Consider the following 16,825-nt stretch of genomic DNA (forward strand, 5'->3'; position numbering starts at 1 on the left):
CTTGCTTTGACTACTCACAAACATTTCTTTGGAAGTTGAGACAGAGGCATTGCCAGAGCTCAGCCAAGCTGCCCACACACACTTACCAGCAAAGGTGCTGTCACTGATCAAAAACAGGGCAGATAGATATTTCTTAGACATCACTTAGGCAGCAGAGCCCGTCAGCTTGGAGCTGTGTCTTCAGCCTGAAAACTAAAGATGTAATTTCTGTTGGGTGCGGAGTCCAGCAGCTTCTGGTTCAAGCCACGCGTGTTTATGTGATATATCTGGCTTCAGTGCTGAGCCCTCCCTATTCTTCTGCCTGCTGTTGGCCCCCTCCCTTCAGGCTTTTGGAAGCACAACCACAGAGGTCCTTTACAACAAAGAAGAAACACCTTTTAACCTATTGCCAAGAGCCAGTGTTGCTGGCTTCCGTTAGTCTTAATTAAATGGGGATTGGTAGGCATCTCTGACTTTGGCCAGTGCACCTTCCACATGGTTCTTCCTGCCCTGGAAGTATTCAGCAGCAATGCTCAGTGCTGCTTCCTATACTCTTCTAGGCCTGGAGGATTTCACATGATGCACATACTTGATGGCAGTTCACCTCATTAACAAGGAGCTGTTTCTGTAATGGCATGCCTGGATGATCTCAGGTGACCCTAGGCAACATGGGATACAGCAGATCTCCCAGTTATAGTTCTACTTGTCCTCACAATGGTCTTAAGAAACAAACAGTGACAAATCAGTGTTCGCAGCATGAAAAATGGGAGAAAAAAATAACTTGTTGGCGGTTGCCTTTCTGCTTCAGGAAAGGTTTGCAGTTGCATTTAAAAGCAGAACCTTCTCTGGAAGCCCAGCCACCAACGCAGTGTCACAGGTTGTTTGGGGACACAGCATTTGACCTGTGTGTGACTCAGGGTTCATCTGCAGGGCAAGAGGAGCTAGCTGAGGTTTGCACATCACGCTGACATATGCCTTCTGGACATAGCGATTCATATCTGTGCATCTGCTCTGTCATCCCTAACTTGGCAGGTGAATCTAAACAATGTTGCAAGGTGCATGTTACTCTTTTCCTCTCCTAAGAAAATCCTTGGGGAAATAGAAGGATCTAGATGGTGTATAGGTGAGCAGTGTGAGCTTGCCTGAAGTCAGTGCTCCATTCAAACACATGACAGGCAGTATGTTGAGCTTATGACAATTGCTTCCAGTCCTTTCCCATTATTAATAAAAGCCCAATAAAAGGTCTGCTGATCCAGACTTTTAAAACGTATTGCTTCCCATCCAATCTATTTCAAAAAGTTGTTGAGAAAATGAAATGAGTGCTTCAGGGATAAGACTGATAGCTCAGGCATAGCTGTGGCAAAATCAGGTTGCCAGCTACCATGTACTATTGCTTCTGCCTTCAGAATTATTTCCTCTCATTGCAGGTACATGCTGAGATTCATCCTGGTGAACTTGGGAGCTTGATGTAGATGTCTCACAGGAGTACAGCTGGTGTGGGTTCCCGCTGTGACAAAAGGGGAAGAGCCATTTGCAGCGCAAGTCAGATAGTACATAGGCTGAATCACTGTTTGAACCTGCCTGGTTTCCCCCCTGTTGATTGTATTTTTAGCAAAGGAAGCCATGTTCCCAGTTTAGTTGCCCTGGTTAAATGGTCATGGTCCTGCTGTTGCAGTGAGCTCAGAACCTAAGCAAGCTCTGAAGTATACACTGAAAGCATCCAGAGAAACAGAAACATTTAAACAGAAAGAAAAGGGAATAAAGCAGTAACCATTTTAAGATGACAGATTGATTTGCCTACCTAGCATGCCAGTGTTGAGAGCTGTGTAACAGATATTGTAAGTGATGTAGTATTGCCCAATATGGAATAAAATTATTCTTGTGATAACAGCTTATCTCCCAGTTGATACCATGGCATGAAAATGAGCTATGAAAACCTGGCACTCAGATGAACCCCATAGCTGGAGCAAGGGAGGGAGGCAGAGAAGAAAGGAAGGAACAAAGCTGAAGGGAGCAAACAGACAAGTAGAGGAGAAAAAAAGCTTCTTACCTTTCAGCAGTGATGAACCTTTGATTCATGTTGTTCATATGATGAAACCATCCCCATAAGCACCCTACCTGAGATGTCTTTACTTTTTGTCTGAGCTCATGATAAACACTTAAGATTTTTTTTTCTTCCCAGAGAAACTGAAAAGAGAGCAAAATGATTTTTATTGATCCAGAAAGTCAAACTAGAGATGACATTAAAAGGCGTAGTAGAAAATGTTTAAAGTCTCTACTCAGTATCTTGTTCTGCATTTTATTTTATCTGGGCAGATATGATAGCTCTTTTCCAACATTTTTGTGAATTTTGCCATTCAGAAATAGGGCAGTTTGAAGAAATTTGGGAGATTACAATTGTCGTGGTTTAAGTCCAGTCAGTAACTCATAACCATGCAGCTGCTAGCTCACTCCCCTCTCTTCCTCCGGCCTGCTCCCAGAGGGCTGGGGAGGAGAATCGAAAGAATGTAATTCCCATGGGTTGAGATAAGAACAGTCCAGTAACTAAGGTATAACACAAATCACTGCTGCTGCCACCAATAATAATAATGAGAAGGGAAATAACAAGGGAAGAGAATACAACGGCTTACCACCCACCAACCAGTACACAGCCCGACCTGAGCAGTGATCTAGCCCTTCAGGGTAACCGCCCCCAGTTTATATACTGGGCATGATGTGCTGTTGTATGGAATACCCCTTTGGCTAGTTTGGGTCAGGTGTCCTGTCTCTGCTTCCTCCCAGCTTCCCCTCCTTCCTGGCAGAGCAGGAGACTCAGAAAGTCCTTGATCAGAGTAAACATTACTGAGCAACAACTAAAAACATCGGTGTTATCAGTGCTGTTCCCAGGCTGAAAGTCAAAAACACAGCACTGCACCAGCTACTAAGAAGGAGAAAAATGACTGCTACTGCTGAACCCAGGACACTGATACATGGACAAAAACTTACCAGATGGAGAAAGACAGATACCGTAGCCCTCTTTTCCCCTAATAATTCTGTTACTTTGTTTTTACAACAGGTATTTTCCCATAGTTCTCTACAGCTACCTGAAAGGCAGGTGGAGTGAGGAGGTGGCTGGTCTCTTCTCCCAAGTAACAAGTGATAGGACAAGAAGTAATGGCCTCAAGCTGCACCAGCAAAGTTTTGGACTGGATATTAGGAAAAACTTTATTGAAAGCGTAGTCAGGCATTGGAACAGGCTGCCCAGGGAAGTGGTGGAATCACTATCCCTGGAAAGTGTTTAAAACCTGTGTAGATGAGGCCCTCAGTGACATGTTTTAGTGATGGACTTGGCAGTCCTGGGGTAGGCGTTGGACTTGGCGGTCTTGAAAGTCCTTTCCAACCTAGACAATTCTATGATTCTCTAATCCTAAAAAATCTATGTATGGTAAGTAGTAGAAGAGAGAATTATCAGCTGCTACAAATACATTACAGAAGAAAATAGGTGATGCTTGTTTACCTGACAGCAGTGCATTCAAAACTAGAAATGAGAGAGAAGGCAGGAACATTACTCCCATGAAACTTTCAGTTTGTGCATTAAAGCAAGTGATGCTTAAGGTTGGAAAGATCTCACAATATCGATTTGACTGCCAATTTTAAATAAAATTTAGCTGTGGGAAGGGGAGAAGTGTTCTGCTTCACAGGATACTCTGGAAAGCCTCTTTCTCCATCCCTTCACCTGGGGAATTGTATTTAGTTTTGCAGGTGATTCATTTCTGCAGTGACTAAAAATCCTGATATAAGTAAGTCAGTGAAAACAGGAACACAAGGAGTGTATTTATATTAAAGGAGAATACAGTAAGCCTGGGAAGCAATAGCATCTGCATCACATACAACCTGATAATAACATTACCATTGGGATAGTTACATGTACAAGTACTCCTTTGCGCCAGTAATTCAACTACTGCCTTGTAGCAGTGTAATTACCCTGCTTTCTCTTTGAAGGCTGGCTGTGGTTTCAGTTCATTTACATTCTAAAGAAATCTAATTTTTTTTAATAATAAAAAAATGCCTCCTCCAGGTCTTAGCAGGTCTGGAGATCTGTGCTAGGCCAGTGCTGGTGGAGAACTGTGGACAAATGTAAGCCAAACAGGTGACTTAAGTCCTCTGTCTAATACCCACAGAATCAGAGCAACCTGTCACAGGTGGCTGTGCAGGCATTCACCCAGCCAGTTATGGGCTTGTGGGAGGACAAAACATTCCCAACTGCTGGCCTGTAGTCAGCCTTCTCTCCAGGGGTGTTTGTTGCAGTGCTGCTTTTCACTGGACACTTGGATGTTTGTGGTAGGGAAGAGCATCCTGCCATCAGCTGGTAACAAACCGTGATGGCTGCTGCAGGTTGAAGACAAGAGCTCTGCCTTCCATTAGCAGGTTGCTGGACATCTGACATGAGTTATTGGCTTCTCCCCACAAAAGTGCCAACAGTCCCTGTAATGGGAATGGAACTGTGGGTTCAGGTGATGTGCAGCCAAGCAAGCCTGGGCAGGAAATGCGTTTTCTGAATGCATTAGGGAAATACGTTGATCAGGTGCCTGTTCAGCAAAGGCTGTACATTCTGGAAGCGGGAGGATCTGTGGAAAAAATGCAAATGTGAAATATGTGGAACGTGAATGTCAAGAGTGCAAAATGCCTGTACACATAACCTGCAAATGATTTACCTAACTGGAGCTGCACAGAAACTGGTGTCTAGTGTAATAAATTACACTTTTCATCCTTATCTTCCCACTGTGGATCTCTGTCACCCCTTCTGGACACTCCCATCCTTCCTCCCCCATTTCTGTAGGGACTGTAGGAGAGTAGATAGGCTGGAGAGAAACTTTTAGATAGCTCAAGTTAGGCGATATGAATTAGGGCTAAATCCCAGGGGTCAAATTAATGCTGTTACGGATAGCTTGAATTCTGATATTTCCCAAGGTTGCTGTAGCTCTTTCAAGAGGTTTCTTGGATGCGTATGAAGGGGTCTGTCAATTCCCAGGTTGCCTCAAAATAATTTACACACAAGTTGCACAGAAAGCTGAACTCTCTAGAGATCAGAGAAGTGCTAAAATGCTCAGTTTCTTCTAATGTAACTTTTCCAGGTGAAAAAATAAGGGATGTCCACTGAGACTTGACAGCCTTGATGACCCAACAGTTTGAGCTGTTCTCATTGCAATCTCTCTTCTTTCGACAAAGATTTTTCACATTTGTGAAGGTGTCGCAAGCATGATGTGCAATGAGCTTGTAACATATGATTCTGAATGGTGTCTTTCATTGCCTAGAGACCTTTAAAACAGGCTGTGTCTGCTTAGCGCAGTAGTATTGAAGTGGAGGCAATTTTACCTCAGCAAAATAAGAAGGTAAAATCTAGGCAAGAATGCAGTTCCTGACTCTGAATTATATTTAGCGCCAGCTCCTTGCAGGCTCTATTTTCACTGTCAATAACAGATGTGCTGTTTGCAGTGTATGGCTGAACAAATCTATTTTCAAACGTCTCCTTGATTCCTTCACAATCTGTTGCATTCCATCGGTGGTACAATAAGCTGCTCAGCTGGGAGAAGAAATATGGAATATGGGAGCAAACTTGACTTTATTAATTTTGAGGGGGGAAAAAGGAGATTAAATAAGAAAGAGGTTTGGGTTCTTTTCATTTATTCATTAATAAGTCAAATTAGGAAATCTAGTTTTGCAACTTCAGACTCCAGGAATGGTGATAGAAACAATAATAAATATTAGCTTTTATTAGTAGAGAACTCTCTTTTGATTACTTACAACTGCTTATTTGCATATACTGTTTAAATTGTACCCATGCCAGAAGTGCCTTTTTAAACAACCATGTGTGATCTTTCTCAAGATCTCAGTGCATTGCAGCATTTAAAATTTTATACCACAAATACATGCATTAATTCTCACTCAGCATAGTTATAATAAATCAAATTTTTACTCTGAAAGTAAACAAATTTTAAGTTGACAGTTAAATGACTCATTGAGATTGACAAGAAACATTAATATTTTGCAAGAGTATTAACATTTAAGAGCCAGGATTAGTTCCAAGGAATAGCTGTGTCTTCTCTGACTGGGTTTGAATGATTGTCCTTTCAATGCTACCTTATGTCAGGATGAAAATCTTTTGAAAGAGCTTTTAGAGAGTGATGAAAACTTCTGAAGCCTAACACTGAAAGCGGCATTCCCAGGGTCTTCCAGGTGAGCACTTCAATAATTTGGTCAAGACAAAAAAAAAAAAGGAATTAGGGAAGAGGCTGAAGTTATGATACTTATCAAAAAATAAAACATGAGGGTTTTCTTTTTATTAAACTTCTGAATTTTAAGCCTAAAAATTAATGTTTCACCATTGGCACTGGTTTGTGGGGCTGGAGCTTAGAAAGGGGTACAGTATTTCCACAAGAGTCCAAAATAAGTGGGTAGAAATCAGTTTCATTCCATTGCCTTCAGTTAATGCCAGGTGAGGGTGTAGCTAACTACTAATCCTATAAATACAAATACATGTTTGTTCACCTGAACTAATTCCTGAGAACAACATGGGTATGTCATTGATGGCAAACCCAGTGTGTCCAGTATTGGTCTCTGACACTGAGGTCAACTGGCAGGAAACAGGCCATGCCTATGGCATTAAACTCTTGTCTGCCAAAACTGGATCAACTCATGCAGTTTGCCTCTTGAGAGTGGCATGCTAATGCCTGAATAATGGCCAAGAATTATGTGGAGGAGTATTTCTTGGTCCTGGCCAGTAGCGTGCTGAGAATTTAGTTTGTGAGTGTTGATCCTAGCCTCCCTTCAGCTACATGCTGAGAAAGAGACCATACGCTGCACATTCTGCTGCACCTCCAGGAAAGAACAAGGCGGAAAAGGATAATCTTGGTTTGGTTACCCCTAAACCTGCAGAGCTGCTCCTCAGGCATCCTTCTCACACTGTTACTGTAATGGTCAAAATGTGTGTGGTGGGTTGGCCCTGGCTAGCAGTCAAACTCCACCCAGCTGCTCAGCCAGCATCCTCAGCGGGACAGGCCATGGGGAAATCAGGAATAACAGGAGTGAGTGAGCTCATGGGTAAGGATCAGGATGAAGACATTTCTTGTCTCCTCAGCTATTTCTCATAATTTTGTTCCCTCCTACTCTGCCTGTCTGGTATTTCCTCCCCTTTCTTAAACAATGTTATAACGGGGGGGGGGGGCAGCAGGTTGGCTGGGGGGCTCAGCTGTGCCTGTGGTGGGTCTGTTCAGGGTGGCTGGAACTTCCTCTGTCTGGCACAGGACAGGGACAGGCCCTGGCCTCATCTCACATAGGCCACCCCTTCAGCATTCCTCTCTGCCAAAACCTTGCCATGGATACCCAACACTGTGTTCTGGAAGGGTAACAGCAGAAAAGCGTGGTCTGGAGTCTGCTGTCCAATCTCTGAACATACCCGATGAGGTTGTGCTTAACAGTCCATGAGACAAAACTAAGAAAATAAAGGATCATTAGTAGAATTAAATTTGCATTTTCTATTGAAATAACTTTTTCTTTCTGCCATGTTAACACTGTGCAAATGGTGGTACTCTGTTGGCAATGCTTTCCATGAATAGAGTTAACTTTCTATGTTATTGCAGTTATGTTATATAGTGCCAATTTTTAGATCAGTGTAATGTTGTATTAATTCAGCAGACCTATAAAAGTCAAAGATAATTGTGGATATATGACACACTTAAACAAAGTTGTAATATCAGTTTAGAAGTAATTCAGGTTCACTTGACAAGAGCTATTTCCCTAAACCCATGTTGACGAGGGTTTATTACATTCCTCTCCTCTAAATCTTTTTAATGTTGAAACAATGAAAAATAGTATTTACTGATTCCAGAAGGAAGGTAAAAGAAAGAAGGTAAGTGAAAGAAAGAGGTAAGTGAAGGCTCACAGTATAGGAATGAGGGCAAGCTGGCACTGATGATTTAGTTTAGGGAAACATAGCAGTACTTCTTTAGCAACCCCTCTTCTGTTTTTTTTTTGCTATCTGCAAGAAGAGCTGAAGTCTCCAGATCACTTAAAGAAAGTGAGAGCATAGTGATGAAAGGTTTCCATTCCAAGTCACAACAACGACAACAATGTCAAGCCATTATCTAAAATAGTTCATACAAGCAAAGAAAGGGTTAAAGAGAAAAAGCTGAGATTATCAAAACCCAAGATTCTCATTGCTATCCCCCAAAGGCTATGTTTGATAAATAAGACAAATGTGAAATTGGGAATTAATGAGCAAAATTTTATGTGCTGCATGCTGGGTCTAATAATGAAAGCATGGGCGGCTGGGCCTATCCATATTTGTGGGGCTGTAAATATCAATGACAGGAGAGCAGATGGACTGGAAGGAACAAGCTTTACTCTAGTGACTGCCACATGCCCACCGTTAGGGTTGTGGGACCCATGGTGACAACCCTGCGCCTTCAGAAGCACAGAGGTGTCACCTGCTCAGACAGCCAGAACCTGATTAGATCACATCCACTGTGTATTTCCTGAATATAACTTATTTCTCCAACTTCCTTTTCTTGATTCTTATCTTATCTGGTTGTTTATGCCTTCTCTTTAATGGAAGTCTGGTTCAGCTGACTAAGCTTGAATCCTTTGCAATGTTATTCTAAGCCTGTGGCCAAAAAGGCAGCTAAAAGAAAAACTTTAAACAACCTGATGCTTGTATACATCTGTGAGTGATAATGTTATACATGCATCTGTCATTCTTCAGCAGAGAGTTGTACCAGAAACAGAGCCTGCATTTGTTATCTCTTGCTTTTATGTGGCTTTCTCCAATTGTGTTCAAAAAAGCCAGATCAGGGTCTAGTAGAAAAAAAGCAAAAAGCCTCCCAGCTTGTCTCTAAGTTTTTCTCCTCTTTCCCTCTCCCTTTCCCTTTCCCCTTTTCCAGTCTCTCCTCCATCTCCTGACATGGGCTCATATCATGTGTTGGCAAATGGAGAAAAAGTTGGTCCTTTATGTAGTTTTTCTGAAGTTAAAAGAAAAGGTAAAAGGGATGGTTATCAAATGAACAGTCTCTGTTGATGCTTTTAAGAGCTCAACTGGGTAATTGTTTTTGGGTTTCTTTCTTTTTTTTTAAACCTTAGTTTAAAAGTTTTAGTGGCGCTATTCTGCCATAGGAAAAGGTCTTTATGAAATCTCTGCAGTTTAAACTTCAAACATCATCTATTTTTTATCTCTCTACAAGAGATACAAGAGAGAGGTGCATGCAGTACATTTGTACTCTGGACCAGTTAATACTGAGGAAATGAACACAGCTTATGTTTATTGAAAGCCCTCTGGCTTGTTACCTGGGAGGCTGAAATACTGCTTCATAAATCACAGAATAATAGAATGGTTTGGGTTGAAAAGGACCACCTAGTGATCTAGAAAAGATCACCTAGTCCACTCCCCCTTGCTATGAGCAGGGACACCTTCCACTAGATCAGGTTGCCCATAGCCCCATCTGATCTGACTTTGAACACTTTCAGGTATGGGGGATCCACAACCTCTCTGGGCAGCCTGTTCCGGTGTCTCACCACACTTACTACAAAAATTAGTTTTGTTCAGCAGTTATGTAGGACTTTTTGGCCTCCAAAATACCACACTTGACCTTTCAGCTAACTATTGCAGAGCGCAGCTCTCTCAGGGCCAAATCATCTTTCCCCTTTTGTGTTCTGTAAGCTGGAGAATCTGGGAGGAAAAAAAAAGTCATCTGCACAAAACTAGGTAAAAAAAACATGGAAATATGAGAAAGTTTCTTTCTGAGTGGGATATTTCTGAGGGGCCCTGGTTCTGTGTAAGGTCAAAGTCAGGGAAAAGGTGCCACTCTAAACACTTCATGCTTCTCCTCCAATCAATCAGCAGGGCTTAAAATGATCTCATAGAAAGGCCTCTCCTTCTCCAGTCTGGTTGCATCTCTCTTTGCAGGACAGCAGACACCACCACTGTAACAACCACCCATTGGAATTAATAGGGATCATCACACAGCTCCTTCATGGGTATCATTATGGTTCACTGTTATCATTACATGAACAAAGAGCACAAATCTGACTCTCAATCCAGCCCTCTTGTACTGTCAGGCATTTTTCTTTCTCTTTGACTGTTCTCTAGTGTAAAACATTCAAACCACAATTGCCTGCCAACCTCTAAGGTGTCACAGTCTGGAGGCAAACAATGAAAGTGCTTCTGGGTGTATGGGCTTTGTACAGTAGCACACTTGGCTTTGGCTAGACTGTGTTTCACAGTCTGTTGCCATAGCAAGCCCAACACTGAAAGTGGCATAACTAGCTCAGGGTGGTAATGAGAGAAAGTAGGCTGAGAAGTAGGGTAGGTTGGGCATGGCGCCATGCTATATGCAGGGTCAAACTAATGCTGCCTGATGATCCACCTCTGTAGGAGCATCTAGCTGTACTCAAGTAACCTGTCTTCAGAACCTAGACTGCACAGGTGCTCATCTTAGGGGTCCTTTGTAACAATTCAAAGTAGTAGATAATTGAAGAACTATTTTACCAGGCCTCAGGACCACTCCCTGTGGGTGTCATTGTGGATCCCTCTAACCTGTTTCTTCTGGCTTGCCGTGAGCTTGAAGCTTGCCTAGTGCTGGAGAGTAATTTCATGTTAGGCTAGGAGGTTCTCATGAATGCTCTGCTCTTGCCTCATGCTGGCTAGGGAAGAAGACCTTTTAGAACCTCATTTACATTGACTTTGGTATACAGAACATACAATGAAAGTGAAGCATTTCACTTTATGTATTCCTTATTATTTCCTTAAAATCTTGATTTTATTCTTCATTTGCTATATTCCTTTTTTTTTTTCTCTCATCCACTTGCAGGTGTGTGTGTGGATGACTGCCATTCAAAGCAGGCTTTTTGCTCTTTAAAGGACCTCAGAAATCCACATGGGTCAAATAACCCTGCATCTGCTCAGTGCAGGGCATGAAAACAGGGAGTATGGAATCTAACTCTAAATTCAGGTTCTTGGTAAAGCTTGTCCTTTAGGTTTAATTGGTGCCCTAGGGGAACATGGAGGCTAGAGTTACCTCTGAGGACTAAAGTAACCAGCCTTTGGACTTAACCTCGTTAACCATGTGTGAAACCGCTATTGTGATTTCAAAGTCTCACAAAATATTAAATATAGAGCATGCCAGAAGTGATTTTGCAGTTAATAAAAATGTTCATCCATTTAAATAATCAGGCTGTAGTCTCATTACAGCTGTATTGCATGAAACATTATTTGTAGAGAAGAGTTCTTAATCATCCACTTCAGTAAATTTTATAGGGAAACCAGCTTTAGTGAGTGAGTTAATTTCAAAGAATAACATGTTTGGTCTTGGATTATTCTTTCGCAGCTGAAAAGAAAATCAAAGTGTTTTGAAAATTATTCTGAAAGAACAGAAAATTATAAACAATGTAAAATGAATGACTTGTAACTGCCCCTTTGCAAAAGAGGAAAATGAACTCACAAAACAGATCCTGCCTCCAGTAAGAGAAACTGATGTACAGACAGCACTTCTTCCAACACAGGAATCAGGCACCAGCTCAGACTTTAGGGGACATAAACTCAGAGAGACTTTCAAACCTTCCAGATGGAAGATTTTACCCTTTTACCCAAAGATCCTTTTAGCCAGTAGACAGTGTTGGCATTGCTAATGAGAGATGGCAAATACCTTTTTAACTCTCTCTGTGGTCTTGTGTGCTGTTGTAAACAATACACCTAATAATAGCGGAAATAGTCTTTGATGCTGTTACTGGCTGGGAGGGGGGATTTTGGATGACTTATGTATCATGTTAGTAACAGATATTTTAATGTTAATATGCATGGTTTTGTAGACTTGAAAGGAAAGTGCAGGCCAGGGAGTGCCATCTAAATGAAATCACGTGTGTTGTTCTGGCCACAGGCTCATCCAGGGAGTTCATGAAATGGGTGTTTTGCTCATGCATGCTGCCTGTTGTTCTCCTGCCATGCTGCACTATGAAAAGCCTGCCTCTGTGTTCCTCCCATTGGGTAGTGGGGGGCTGCTGTTGGGTCTGCCTGAAACCAGGGTACTCAACTGCATCTCCCTCACCTTCCCTCCCAGGAAGGTGCTCCAGCACCCAACTGTTGCTATGGCCCTATACTGAACATGTTCCAGTTGATAGATATCTTTCTTGTACTGATTGATACAGACAGACCAGGCACAGTACTCCAGGTGAGGTCCAACAACGTCTAAGTAGAGATGGATAATCCCTTCCTGAAGTAATTTCCAACCTGAATTATCTCAGAATGCTATGAAATGGGTGCTGGCTAGTAAGTCCAAAAGTCATAAGGAAATAAGGGTGGTTGAGGGGGGATACTTATAGGAGGGGTGTTATAGGAGAGAAGTTCTTGAGGGAACAAGGGAGAAGTCACAATTAATGCTAGAAAACTCACCTCCAAAAGTTCAGCAAAACAGTCCAAGGTTTTGCTAGAAATCGTGGTAATCGTCTGCAAATGAAGCTGATGAACTGATGCACTTCAGAAGAAAATTCCTGAAACACAACCTGACGATTTTAGAGTATAAGATAGCACAGGAAATTGTGCTCATTGGAAATGCCTTTTCTATTATTACTGCCTTCAAATGCAACTGAGAGGAAGAAATAGATACAAGAATACTTGCAAGCCTCTTAGTTTCTGGGCATGCTTTGGCATACTTTAGCATTGCAGTCCATGGCAAAAACCCTTCCTCTTCTCCTGGCTGAGAAGGGAATAAGAAAAAGAAAAGGGGAGGCCAACAAGTGATACCATTCTGTTTCTCTGATCTGGAGACCAGGTTTGTCACCGCCTTATCAAACTGCATCCTAAGCTTCGGGATATTTTGTGTTTTCTTAAAGCTCTGGTTGCTAGAACTGAGAAGTGAGCCCTTATGATTTTAGAGAACACCTATTAAAAATTGAAGACATTGCAAGGTTTAGAGCCTAGAGGGTAAATACTGCCAACTGTCTGTTTCACACTTTTCTCTTTCCTTTTTTTCCCCTACTCCCAGGAGTAAGTTGGTCAAACTGGCCACCATAATGGCATTTCTACCTCCTGGGACACTAATGGTTCAGACAAACCTGTGGTGAAAATGGAAGATGTCATTTCTGGGTTTTAAGCTACCTTTTTATGTGCTGATGGTGAGAAGCTATGGACACAAGTTTCTGCTAGGGCAGATGGTGAAGGAGGTGGATTCTGGGCTGTTGGGGAGCAGTGGCGGTCCAGACCTCAGATGCACATCTCCTGTCTGGTCTTAAGGGGCTCTGTGCTGAAGAAAGAGGAGGAGGAGATTTTTTGCTTTCACCATAGCCATGGCATAGGACTGAAGTAATACCTACTGGATTTAGAGCTGTTTCCTGCCACAGGTGGTCTTTCTTCTCTCATGACAGTGGCTACATGCAAAGGCACAGATACTGCATCTGAGAAACAGGGCTGTGCTGACAAACAAGGGATGGGGTACCTGAGGTGTTCCACAGAGCTGCTGCCTTGGTGGGTATGTGACTGGATAAAATTATCCTCTTGTAAATCACCCCTGAGGGGAGAAGAAGAGAAATGTGATGTGCCCCACCTCTGAAGGGTCATTAGTGCAGCAAGCTCCTTGTACCAATTCCAGTGATGAACGTGTTTGACTTGAATTGTACAAAATCTGCTTTAAAAATTCATGTTTTCTTTTTCCTCCTGCCCCGTTAGCTCTGTGTGCTGCTTGAAAAATGACTCACCCCTCTTGAGACCGCTTTAAATTCAAACAGCTGAATCACTGCTTTTGACCGATGTTTTGTTGAAAGATTCCCCTGGCATTTGCCAGCTCTTTTGGGCAAACACCTTTTTTGCCTTGTCTTGCTGATACATTTGTGTGTCCCATCAGAGAGTGCAAGATAAAGGTTTTGAGCCAGTTTTTGTCAGAACAGTGGAGGCAAACTTCAGTTCAATGTGAAAGTCAGGCCAGGAAGTGACAGCTCAGGTGTGCAGAGTGTGACCCGTCCTGGGTGAGCTTACACATGCTGTGCGTGCAGCAAAAGGTGTGTGATACAGTACAGCTGCGGGTACCAGAGAGGCTGGGTATTTTGGCTGTTTTCGGGTGTATTGTTGTTACTTGTAAATAGATGTTTAGGACAGTTTTGTATTCTAAACAATGACACCTGGAGACAAAAAGACTATCTGAGAGTTAGTGTAAAAAAGCTATGATCACACAAAGGGAAAAATACACTTTTCTTACTCACCAGAACAGTCAGGAGTGGACAGGGGTTATGTTGATCACAAATACTCACAGATTTTACCATTTTGTCTGCAATAACACTAAGGCAACATTTGCTTCAGGAAAATATTCTAGATGCATGGCATGGAGGCTAAATTTTAGCCAAGCTATTTCTTTCATGATGTAGCTGTTATCTTTCTCATTTATGTCTTGAATAGGTGTTGATAAATGTTCCCATTTGCACTAAAATTCAGAAGGCAAAGAGGGTTTCATCTTAGTTTTGCCGTGACCATATGCGATCAGGAACTATTAATATTGATCATCACAATCTAATTCAAAGCAGAGAGCAAAACTCGGGATGTTGAAGCCTTGGGCAAAATTGTCATAATTTACTGTTATGGGGAAAACCTGATGGTTAGCTGCTTAGATTAAAAATCCCTGAGAGTTTTCCACAGGAAAGTTTTATTAAAGGCATGCCATGAAAATATAGTTATACAGCACTCCTTGCTCACATATATAGTTACATATATATTTATGTATCTGTAAAAACTAATTCCCTTGCCTATGTTAAATGACATTTTAGATCATTTAAGGGGGGGGGGGGGGAATCTTTGTAATACCATAGAGTTATTTGTATAAGTTGTATTGCTTTTTTTCTAACTTCTTGTATTTTATTCAGCTCAACCAAATGCTTTTTTCTCCCCGAAAATCCCCAAAGCTAAAACCAGAAGGATCAGTCAGCTTCCTCAGGATAGCTCATTCCTGTCATTGTGACTGCGTGGAAACATTTTATCTGAGCATAACTGGTTTTGCACCATGGAAATATTTAGCTCAGCTTGAGGAAACCAGTTTGGTGTTCTCAAATACCAGGTTGGTGCTGTGAGCTGGGGTAAGGCTGCCCTTGGTGCTTGGGTATGCATTGTTGGCCTATGGGACAGGGACAGTGCAGGAGAGGGAGCACAGGTTCCCTGCCACCACATCCATGCGTGGCAGTGCTCAGGCTTGACTGTGGTGTGTGGTGACGACTTTTGTCAGGGCAGTGCAAGCTGGAGCTGACACCGGCCTGGAATGCCTGAACCCCGTAACCAGGACTTGGGAGAAGGGAACAGGGCAGCCCTTTTCTCGCTTCCTGAGATGGCACCGTGTGTCCTGCAGGGCTTTGCCCACTCCTGGGACACAGGCAGGACCCAAGCCTGTAAGGATCATTTTCACACTGCTGTGCACTTGGTGAGGTGGGTACAGTGAGCTGTACTGCAAGAATTGGAGACGTGACTCCCATGGTTCAGGCACGGGTGCTCAGTTTCATTCAACATCATCTTACTGAGGGGCACATGGCAGCCATGGCCCTGGGGACCGCAATGGGACTGTGGATGCTGCCAGAGATTAGCTGCCGTCATCCTCAGGTGGCACCAAGCTCTGTGCCACAGGTAACCATGCCCAGCTGTCATCCCCTGGGAGTGCATGCATCACCTGCATGTGTATGTCCATCTCTATGAGGCATTTTAGGCAATTGTAGATGGTACCAAAGTTACACTCTCAAACTTGTTACAGGCTGGCAGAGTTATATTCTGCCCACATTTATAGAATAGGCTATTAAACCGATACAGTGAGTCACACTACATGCTGAGAAACACTAAAAACCCAGCCTCATGTACCCCCTTCATAGATACTGTGTGTCCACAGTTTGCAGACTGCAACCTGGGCAAAGTTCTTCTCAGCAAACAGCTGTATATATTTAAGTGCAGGTATTTTTCCATTGAATGATAGTTTTTGAGTGCAGGGCACCCTTGCCAGGCAGGTTTTTTTGTCCCAGCCTTGTGTCTGCATTTGTTTCTCTACAAATTTTTCCATGGAAAATTGTCAGCTTGGAGATAGCAGTTTAGCTGGATCAGTTTTCATTTTTGTCTGAACGTGGCATGCTGCCAGCAGGTTAGAGTTGAGGGCCAAGCATCTGGAATCTGAAGTTCTATTCCCAGCTGTTCCATTAACTTGTTCTCCAACCTTAGGCAAGTGGGTTTGGGGTTATTTTTAATTGCATCAACAGAAACAGTGTGCCACCTCAGAGGGTTTAATTAATGTCTGTAAAATATTTCAAGATTGTTGAATGAAGACAGGAATGATTCCACACGGTACCCATGGTGTCTGATGGCCAGGCCCAGGGCATGCCAGCCCTCTGTTTGCAGAGCAGGCACTAGGACATTGGTATCAACCTGACGTGTGAGCCGCTTAGTTCCCTTCACTCCCTACCTGAGGCACCTGCATCAACTGCCAGTTTCTTTTCTCAGCTGATCATGTTAAAGCTCTAATTATATTGATTTTAGAGCAAATAGAATTGATTTTAGAGTAAATCACCTGGAGATTGTAGGGGAGATCCAGAGCCCATTTAAATCACTAGGGACCTTCCATACACTTTGGTGGATCTGGGGTGAGCAAGGGCAGTATTTACCAGATCAATGCTCCAACTATGTTAATATGTAAGACCATGTTGAAAAGATAAGGAAATGAAGATGGAGCTGATCCAATCCATTCATCAGCTTCTTTATGACTTAGCTATCCTGTCCCATTTACTTTCTTGTTATAGGCATGGGTGATATGGCTGACAGGTAGACACAAGCCAGATCATTCGGTTATCATGAAGTCCACATTCACAC

At 42.6% G+C, this 16,825-nt stretch overlaps 1 long non-coding RNA gene across 1 annotated transcript; it reads right to left on the minus strand.

Annotated features, from left to right (window-relative positions):
• Nucleotides 1–5,428: 5,428 nt before the first annotated feature.
• On the minus strand, nucleotides 5,429–7,991 carry LOC134171710 (uncharacterized). The gene is made up of 3 exons (XR_009967708.1): nucleotides 7,901–7,991; nucleotides 7,415–7,450; nucleotides 5,429–6,202 (listed from the first exon to the last, which is right to left on the minus strand). It is a non-coding gene; the product is annotated as an uncharacterized LOC134171710 (long non-coding RNA).
• Nucleotides 7,992–16,825: the final 8,834 nt, after the last annotated feature.

Source organism: Pezoporus occidentalis, unplaced genomic scaffold (genome assembly GCF_034315485.1).
Source record: "Pezoporus occidentalis ecotype Australia unplaced genomic scaffold, CSIRO_AGI_Poc_V1 ctg42, whole genome shotgun sequence".
In the NCBI taxonomy this organism is placed as follows: domain Eukaryota; kingdom Metazoa; phylum Chordata; class Aves; order Psittaciformes; family Psittacidae; genus Pezoporus; species Pezoporus occidentalis.